We start from the raw sequence: 9,815 nt of genomic DNA on the forward strand, positions 1-9,815 counted from the left end.
AAATTTGATCTAAAGTGTGAAAAGAAACAACTAGTGGCAGTAGCCCACAGCCAAATCATATCAGCATATTTACAACATTAGATATTTATAGATAATGAATAAATAGTAGTAAAAATAAGAGAATTAGAACAAACATAAAAATGAATTACATGCTGTCCTAAATTCTTAGATGTTACAATGCCTACAAATGAGAATAACGAAGTATCTACTATAAAACAAGAATAAACATGATATTGCTTAAAAGTTAATCCAAAGAAAAGTGCGTGAACTGAAAGTATAATCAAGTTGGCCTATGAGCGATAGAGCAACAAAATATCACAGAACTCCAAGTACAACAGCAACCATTGAGGACATAAATCAGTAAAAAAGATGGCATGACTACCATACAGTATCCACCACACGGACACATGAAATTGAGTGATGGACTTGAATTAATGGCCCTTAAACAAATTTCAGAAACTTCGCATCAACTACAATGAAAAAATTCACATATGCACTACATTCACATTCTCTTTAAATTCGCAAGCCATTGAAATATTCACCGTATAAGTACCATTCAACATATCAATTAACACAAAAAATTTCTTAGTAAGAGAAAGGGAAAATATGCTCTGGACCTATCATTTTGAGTATGAATTGAATTATAGCCAAAGATAGCACAGCAATTAACCATTCATACACAATTGAACATACAATTCTCAGAAAAATGATTGCTCACTAATGATGTCGATGAAGATACATATATAATTAACAAAGCCAATGTATGATAGATTGGAAGACAAAACTTGCAATAGGACTCTGTAAACAATTACAGAGAATGGATGGCTTGCATGATGGCCAACTACCACCAGTTGACAATAAATCAAACACACCTTTACGATGTAAATTTCTGCACAATCAAGTACATCACAAGCATATACCACAACATGTGAGCTTCTGTATACATACAGATATATCCAGCAACTTAAGTTTATGGTGTGAATCTTTTTTGCAGAACACCTTATACCATTAGTTATTCAAACACACATCTATCTTGTATCTTCCATTGCACACTCAACCAAACACCAGTACATCAATTAACAAGCATGTTACCAGAGGAACATCAAAACGTTTCATGTTATGCTAGCAGTAACCATCCGTGCAAAATACGAGGAATACAAAAGTAGCAGGTTCTATATTTAGATCCAGCGTATGTAGATAAACCGGCCATAGCTGAGAAAAATAACAAGTGGGCGTGGGAAGGGATCAAACTCACGATGTGTATCTGCCGTCGTCCGGACACACCGCAGCTGCCCTGGTCCTTACTTTATTGACCGTGTTCATCGGCCTCCAGTCCAATGCGCCGAGCCGGCAACAAGTGGAGACTAGGGTTCGCTGCAGAGCCGCTCTGCTTTGACAAATCTAGTGTCGGGGTTTAGCTCCATGCCGGATCTAGCACACCCAAGACCAGCCACCGCAGAGCCGCTCTGCTCTGACAAATCTAGTGTCGGGGTTGGTGCCGCCATCGAACTCGTGTGATCTACGACACAGGCTGCAGATTAGCCATCGTTATGGAGGAGGGGGCAGAGGAGTGTGGGGCCGGCGGGAAAGGTAGAGGATGGTGGAGGAGGAGTGGGAGTGGAGGCGGAGGAGGTACGGGAGAGGCCGGGGGAGAGAGAGGGCGCAACCAGGAGGTGGAGGAAGGGATGGTGAAAGGAGGGGCCGCCAGATCGAGAGGAGGCAGAGGAGGGAGAGGATGGGGATGAAGACGATGGGGGCGGCGGCGACGGCGGAGGGAGAAAGAGATGGGGGAAGAGAGGCAGAGACTTAGGGTTAGGTCTTATACGGTGAATGATTTAGATGGGCTTTAGTGGGCTCAAAAATTTTACCAACGCGCTAATGAAATTCCAGGCGCGCCCTGCATCCTCCTCGCGTGCAACCTCCTGGCGCCCTCCAAATTCAAGTGCACCCTTCCTTTCTTTTAGTTTTTATATATAATCATCCACACTGACATGTGGGACAAATAAAAAACACGTACAACACATCAACAAGAACCACCCGTGACTGTGTGGATGGTGTATAAACAATGAAAAAAGTGAGGCCTAGCTATCAATCCATGACAGTATTCGTGACGGAACCTCGGTGTCCGTCATAAAGGAGCTACCGTTTTGGCTGTCGTCCGTCTCTTGCTGATTTGTGACGGTTTTCATGACGGTTCCCAAGAACGTCATCAGAAATCCGTCATAGATTAACTGATTTCTTGTAGTGCAACGAGACCAACTGCGGCGGGAGAAAAAATTATATAATTGAAAACTTCTTTCGAATACGAATTCACTGATATAATTTTTACTCCCGCCGCAATCGGTCTTGATAGTTAAATTTACGGTCAAAGTTGAAACACGGGGATGAAGGGAGTACTTGCGTACGGCGGTCAGGCGGTTCAGCGGTGGCACGAGGTTTTGCTCGAGTCTTCAAGAGAGAAAAATATCTGAAGGAAAGGGGCGAGCATTAATTGAAACATCCACATAAGCCGGGTCTAGAAACAACAATTAAAGCGGCACCGCCAATAGAATAACGTGGGCAGGTCACATGCACATCGTAATCAACTGTTGCACCGCCTGCTGCTCTGATTACAGTGCGTGCATGCGGTCGCTGGCTCGCCCATGTTCCTTTGCCGTCTTAGACCTCTCCCAATGCAATGGTGCTTAGATGAGGTGCTAAGTGCATTAAATACCTTATCAACTCAACTCCTCAATGCATAGGTGCTTAACTTGTTGTTGCTAAGCACACTTTATTTAATGAGTTAACACCTAAAGTCTTTCATGCATTGGTCAAATTGTTTCATTTAAGTGGTTTGCCTAGGTTCTCGCGCTTGGCATTGGTTCTTCCTAGGGTCACCAAAGTGCTCTCTCCCCTCTTTAAATGATGTGACATGTCATTTTTCCGCTTATGTGGCATGCTTAGCACCTGTCCACGATGAAGCACTGGGAAGGGCTTTATAATTGGACCCAGCTACCCATCCCTGGTCACCGCTTCGCCCAGTTGCTATTGGTCAGAGAAAGGGATAGATCGACCGAAGAAGCACCGAAGAAGGAAAGGTGTCAGGCCACAAATCTCAACGTGACAGCGACAACAGTTAATCACAGCAACCTGCCCCACATGCAATGGAAAAACGCTAAGCCAACCAAATCGAATGCCACACCCGTTCAAAAAATTTGAATGAAATAAATGGATCCACGAGGCGTTTGTACACCACCACATCCCAAATTAATACCACGTGCCATGTATAGGTTTACCGTAAGGTCTTTTTCAGCCAAGTGGGTGAATCTTGAGGCAAAAACCTTCTCTGGAATAGATGCTTGGGTATTTTCAAAGGTGCATTTCAGATCACCAATTTTTATGCAGGTCACACATAAAAAATCTGTTAAATCTATCAAATGTTTAGTGCACGCTGGCATGTACACATTGGAGTATTGTCTATATTTTGAGGCTATAAGTATACTCTCTTTGTTCTAAAGTATAAGGTGCAATATTTTATTTTGAAAGTCAAACTTTGCTATGTTTAACCAGGTTTTTAGGAAAAATGTCAATTTCGACAATACCAAATTGGTATCATTAGATCCATCATGAATTGTATTTTCATATATTTTTATGGACAAATCCAATCCAATGAGCCTTCTGTTTGTCCACCACGCCATCACCCTGGTTGCGCTTGATTGCTAGAAATGCGACAACTGCCGGGGGAAGCACCCGTTGTACCTGCGGGAATGAAAATGACATATGAGGAGACGAAAGGAAAATAGGATCGGGATCGAGATGCCTCTCTCTGGGTCCACCCCGCGTGAGTCCCAACAAAATCTCACCTGCAATAGTGTAGCACTCTCCCAGTGCACGATCCTAAACCAAGGTGTGCGAGACATGGGCGCCATATATGATTGGGGAGTGCGCAATCTAGAATTAGATTTTGCGTTGGTTTAAATATATTGCAACTGCTGAGAGTAGTCGTACTTGCCACCACAATTAGGATAAAATCATCACAAACAACTCCTTAGTTATAGCAGCATAATATTGATTAGATTTGGTACTTTTAGTGAATATATTTTTAGGAAGTGGTTCAGTTCTCTATGCAAAATATATTAGATCAAACAAATTGAAACAGACACGAGCGAGATCCATCATGAAACAAAAGGTTACATCGTGATTTTCTGAAGTTCATCTATCAACAATTTTTTGCATATCATTTACATTTTTATAAGAATACATTTTTTCACATTTTAAGAGATTATTTCACATGCATACTATGCTTTCTTAGGGTACTCGCGATCTCTTTGTGTTCTTATTAGGGGATCCTCTTGCTTCTTTTTTGTTTTGGTTTTTGAGATGAGGGGATCCTCTTGCTGATTCTCCGCGATCTGTGGCCCTTGTGGGAATACTGCAGGCCCACTAAAAGCCCGGGGGCAAGGTTTGGTAGGCTATTGTGCTGGCCCCTCCTGCGCCACCCTAGTCCCTACCACCGCCGACATAGCTCCGGCGAGGCCTGCAGCGGCGGCGATCTCGAGCCTCTCCTACTCCTTCCATTCGTCTAGAAATCTAATGGAGAATTTCGGCCAGACCTAAGAGGATTACGCATACACGAAGTTGGATCACATCATACTCTGTATGTATTTGTGTTGTATTGAAGAAGGTGGTGCACTGTATCAGTAGTTTTTTTTCTTAAAAATTGACTATGGTGTTTGTATCAGTTATGTCTAGGCAGAAAATGAGAGATTTCCGGATGAAAACAAACTATATAAATGGTATGGAATCTTGCACATGAAAGATTAATTAATCCATGTCTCTGTGTCCCTAAAAATAAGCTTCAGCGTTTGTGTGCAGCTTAATCTTCCATTAGTTCCATGCGCTTAACACACATATGCTACCGGTTCCTAGCACATGTTCGATTATTGTAGAATGGTGAGCTACCTCTGCTTTGACTTGGATGAACCATGGCAGAAGAAGACGGAGAAGGATTCACATGAGGAACAACTAGCTAAGCTACACGTCAAGGATCTGCTGTATGTGGAGTGCAGATAGGGCATGGTGTTTTTGGAAGCTGCAGCGTTTTGGAGAGGCTTCGTGCAAAACGTTAAGCCCCTGCAAGGCACTTTGATATGGAGAGTTCATTCTGTACCAAGGGTTCATATTTCCAAGTACATTAGCACAAGTGGTGCCCTCTACTTCATACTAGATACTGCTTGAGGAGAAATAGCTAAATTCTTGACACCTTCCAATCCTAACAAAAGCATGCATACTCCCAAATCCCAATCATCTCTAGCTAGTACAATAGAGTTTCACTTGGGAGCTTATTTATGTACCTATGAAGCTTCAAATGGAAGCCCTTCATGTATGCGCCTTCAGTGCGCCCATTGCCAGTCGTTGTCGCAAGTGGAATAGATCAAGTGACTAGAGTCGTCCTTTCTCACCAACCAGCTGATAACGTTTATTTATCGGGAGTCTAGACATTACACAAAATTTATGTGCAACTACGTTGCTGTCACTTTGGTTTGCTCAGAAGTAGTAAGCGATCCCTTATGCACCGTGACTATTGCCGATTTGTCAACTGCTGTGAAATCTAATGTGGTACCTTCGCACTGCATGTTCGCAAGCAGCAAAAAAGTTAGTTCAGTCATACCTTGGTTGATCTCTCTATGAGCGACCGATTTTTACCAGTACAATTGCAAACTCTTGCAGTATCTGATGCCACACAGATTAGGCATTGAGTTACTTGAGTTGAGCATCAAGTGCCCTATACATTAGGCATTTCTGCTGTGTGCCAAGTCTCAAGCATTTTCAGGATCAGCTTATCATTTTTTTTCTAGATCTGCAACTTAGTCTGAGAACTTCACATTAACAGGTTCACCCTTTTGCCACAATTCAGAGATGTTCTCTGTAAGCGCTTACTTTGGCCCCAATCCAAAGCAAATTCTCAAGTGAACTCCAAGAAATGTGATACAGGTTACACAGATTTGCCTTTGGCTGCACTCCTTTCTCATCTCATTATTTAGGAGTACTCCATTATTTAGACCCATGATTTTCTACTCCATCTCGGTGTCCAAGAGATGAAGCTCTTCAATGTCCTGTTTTCCTACGTTCTCCTCCTTGTCCTTGTCCTCTATACACCAGCAAGCCTATCAGATAGTCCACCTCTTCAAGATGTGTGCCCTATGGCACCTCAGAGTGAAAGGAAGCTGTTCATGAACGGTCTGCAAGAACCCGATCGAGCACCATACAGGCTTATGATTTCAAGACACTGCTTCTCAACCATGCTGGGAAACTAGACAACATGGTCCGGTCATTGGCGAACATCGTCACTGCTGCTGAGTTCCCTGGCCTCAATACCCTTGGCATGTCGATAGCATGGACCGACATCAACCCCTACTGGTTAGTGCTTCCCCACTCTCACGGTCTCACCCAAGGGCATCCGAGATGATGTTTGTCCACGATGGCAGTGTGCTGGCCGGTTTCTTGGACTCAACAGGTAAGCTGTTTCAGAAGAGACTGTGTGAGGGGGATGTGTTCATCTTTCCCCGTGGTTTGGTTCACTTCATCATGAACTATGGTCTCCGTCTTGCGACAACGTTCTCGATGCTCAACAGTCAGAACCCTGGTGTGGTTGGCATCACCCATGCGATGTTTTCATCAGATTTAGATGTAGTTGAGGGGCTGATGGGTAGAATGATGAAGTTCAGAGAGATGGAAATCCCTGGCAACAACACTGCTGATTTTCCATGGACTTACTAGTGGATCCAATTATTATGAAGTTGATCCATGGATATGATTTTCACGTTTCAATTTGGTTATGTATATGGACATGATTTCAGTCTAGTGATGTGTCTATACTCTATGCTGTATATACCATGTGATGTAGCTGATTAATTTCTGTAGGAATTATAAAGATCAGTATCGCGGCACACAGATTTTTTTGGAAATTTTTGACACACAGATTGGGAGCAGAACCTTCTATCTGTTTACCTTACAGGTGGCTTGTTAAGCCTGGACCCTTGTTGTGATGATAATAGTAACAATAATCCTGGAAGCTATGCATTATCTCTCTATGGTGTTGTTTCTTTGTCGTTAGTGTTGCACAAGAACAACAAAGTTTTTCAGCCTTATTTCAGCTGTGACATGAGATTTCCGTCAAGCGACAGCCCACCAATCTCTTTGATTCGGCATCACCAAGGTTGGCGTCCTTCGTACTGTATGTGTCGTAGCCTTGCTTTTCCTTTTGCTTTACTCAATGGAACTCCATGCTGTTTTTCTAGTGTTGTTGTCTTTTGCTCCTTGCAGTTGAGGAGGTCCCTTTCTTTCCCATGCCTTCTATCTCACTCTGAAAGCTCCCCTCCCCTACTTGCCAATGTAATGTACACTAGTTTGTGAGATGCTTTTGTAGCTGAGAAAATGCTCACTGCTACTAGATGCCAATACTTAAAGTGGAAAAAGAATGATTTTGGTTTCACATATCGACTTGAGAGAGAGAAAAAATCAGCAATGTCCGTCCCCTTTCTCCGCTGACGCCTGTCACACTGCACCGGGGGAGCTCCCGCGGCAGTGATCTGGACCATCTTCCCGGTTCCAACTTCTTTGGGACTAGAATTGCAAAATGTTGTGAAATTTGATGTCATATACCTTGGTATGGAGCATTACATGGTCACAGCACTAGCAGAGATAATTCAGTCCGACTCGATACACCTAGGCATGGTTGGTCTTTCCTTAAGCAGGAAAGTAATTCATGACTGGCTTCTCGTGTACAGTACGCTAGCTGTGTTGTGTGACTTGTGTCTCTGTCATACATCTTAAAGGCTAATTGAGATGAAACTTAAATGTCATATACAATACAATACACTTCCCTTATAAAAAAAATACAATACGCTTTCCTAGGCACAACAGTACCTGTGTATTGTTAGTACCTTCTAGGACTTTGACAACCTCAGACATTTGAGGCCTTCTCTTGCAATCAATTTGTAGAGACCACATTGCAAGCTTTATCATCTGAATTACTTCTTTCTCATGTGGTTGCATGTTGTTAATGTTCTTGTCAATCAAATTTACCAACTGATCAGTCTTAACTTTTTCATCCAATAGGGTAATAAGATGGATGCTCTCTTTAGACCGGCAAGTGTCGAGTTTCTTTCTTCCACTCATAATTTCCATGATCACAATGCCAAAGCTGTAAACATCATCCTTCTCTGGAGGCCATAGTCTGGAGTGAAAATCAGTGATCAGTTTGGAGTCAGACTTATGCGGCAGCTATGCCGAATCAGTAGCAGCTCCAGGGCTGGATGTCTTTTTGAGTGGTTGATCTAGTCGTCCATTAATAAGTTGTAAGTCATGCCTTTTCCGATGGACTAAAGAAATCCGTTGCTGGTGGGTAAAGAGTACACCCTCTGCAGAGAATATATCTATTCGAATAGTCGGGTCCATGGTTAAGCACTACAGTCTGGGATGGGTCAAGTGTCGGTTTTAGTGTCGGTCTTCGGAGGAAAAATTGCTAAACCAGAACATGAATCATGACTTGTGACTCATGATGGTTATGATTACTATTATTATGAACTAACCATTTACATCATTGAATTATTGAGTATCCCTGGGACGGTTCTACCTCCTGAATATTCATTGTGATTACTCTCATATAAGCCCTTTATGTGGTGTCGCGGAGACGCCCGACTGTGGCATGCTTGTTATTCATTTACTTTATAAGCCCTTTATGTGGTGTCGCTGAGACGCCCGACTGTGGCATGCTTGTTATTTAATTACTCTATAAGCCCTTTATGTGGTGTCGCGGAGACGCCCGACTGTGGCATGCTTGTTATTCATTTACTTTATAAGCGCTTTATGTAGTGTCGCTGAGACGCCCGACTGTGACATGCTTGTTATTTAATTACTCTATAAGCCCTTTATGTGGTGTCGCACAGACGCTCGACTGTGGCATGTTTGCTTCTTATTTCCTTTATAAGCCTTTTATGAGACGTCGCTCAGACGCCCGACTGAGGCATGCTTTATATTATTATCCTTTCGAGGTGTCACTTCAGACACCCGATCGGTGCATTCTACTTCTACTCCCATATTACATATTCATGTTGTATAATGAATAGTCCGCTTGCGTGCATCATGGACATTTATTTTGTGATTGACGTATGATCATAGAATAATTCAGGGCATGATTATAATTTGTTATATTATACCCGTGTTCATAATGTTTGCGAGTACATTCAAAGTACTCACTGGCTTGTCCCTGGTTATTGTCTTGGCCAGATTTCTTACGTGGAGAGGAGCGTTGCGATGACAGCCCCGGAACCTACGCAATGGTGATAGCAGCCTCGCGAATATAGGAGTTATTCAGGTCAGCTGTTCCTGTGAGAAGTGGAGTCCCATAGACGCTGATGAACCGCAAACCGCTTCCGCCATCAACCACTACAAACCATTTGTTGTACTCATAGGCCAGAATGGTCTTGTACTACATATTTTGTATTTTGCTTGGAATTTTTGTATCGAGTTGGTGCCTCATCAGCTAATAGTAATCCTGAAGGAAATATGCCCTAGAGGCAATAATAAAGTTATTATTTATTTCCTTATATCATGATAAATGTTTATTATTCATGGTAGAATTGTATTAACCGGAAACATAATACATGTGTGAATACATAGACAAACAGAGTGTCACTAGTATGCCTCTACTTGACTAGCTCGTTGATCAAAGATGGTTATGTTTCCTAACCATAGACATGAGTTGTCATTTGATTAACGGGATCACATCATTAGGAAAATGATGTGATTGACTTGACCCATTCCGTTAGCAT

At 42.5% G+C, this 9,815-nt stretch overlaps 1 pseudogene; it reads left to right on the top strand.

Annotated features, from left to right (window-relative positions):
- Positions 1-5,594: 5,594 nt before the first annotated feature.
- LOC147978297 (germin-like protein 11-1) lies at positions 5,595-8,058 on the top strand (annotated as a pseudogene).
- The last annotated feature ends 1,757 nt before the right edge of the window (positions 8,059-9,815 follow it).

Source organism: Triticum urartu, chromosome 3A (assembly GCF_056163025.1).
Source record: "Triticum urartu cultivar PI428250 chromosome 3A, HENAU_Tu73, whole genome shotgun sequence".
In the NCBI taxonomy this organism is placed as follows: domain Eukaryota; kingdom Viridiplantae; phylum Streptophyta; class Magnoliopsida; order Poales; family Poaceae; genus Triticum; species Triticum urartu.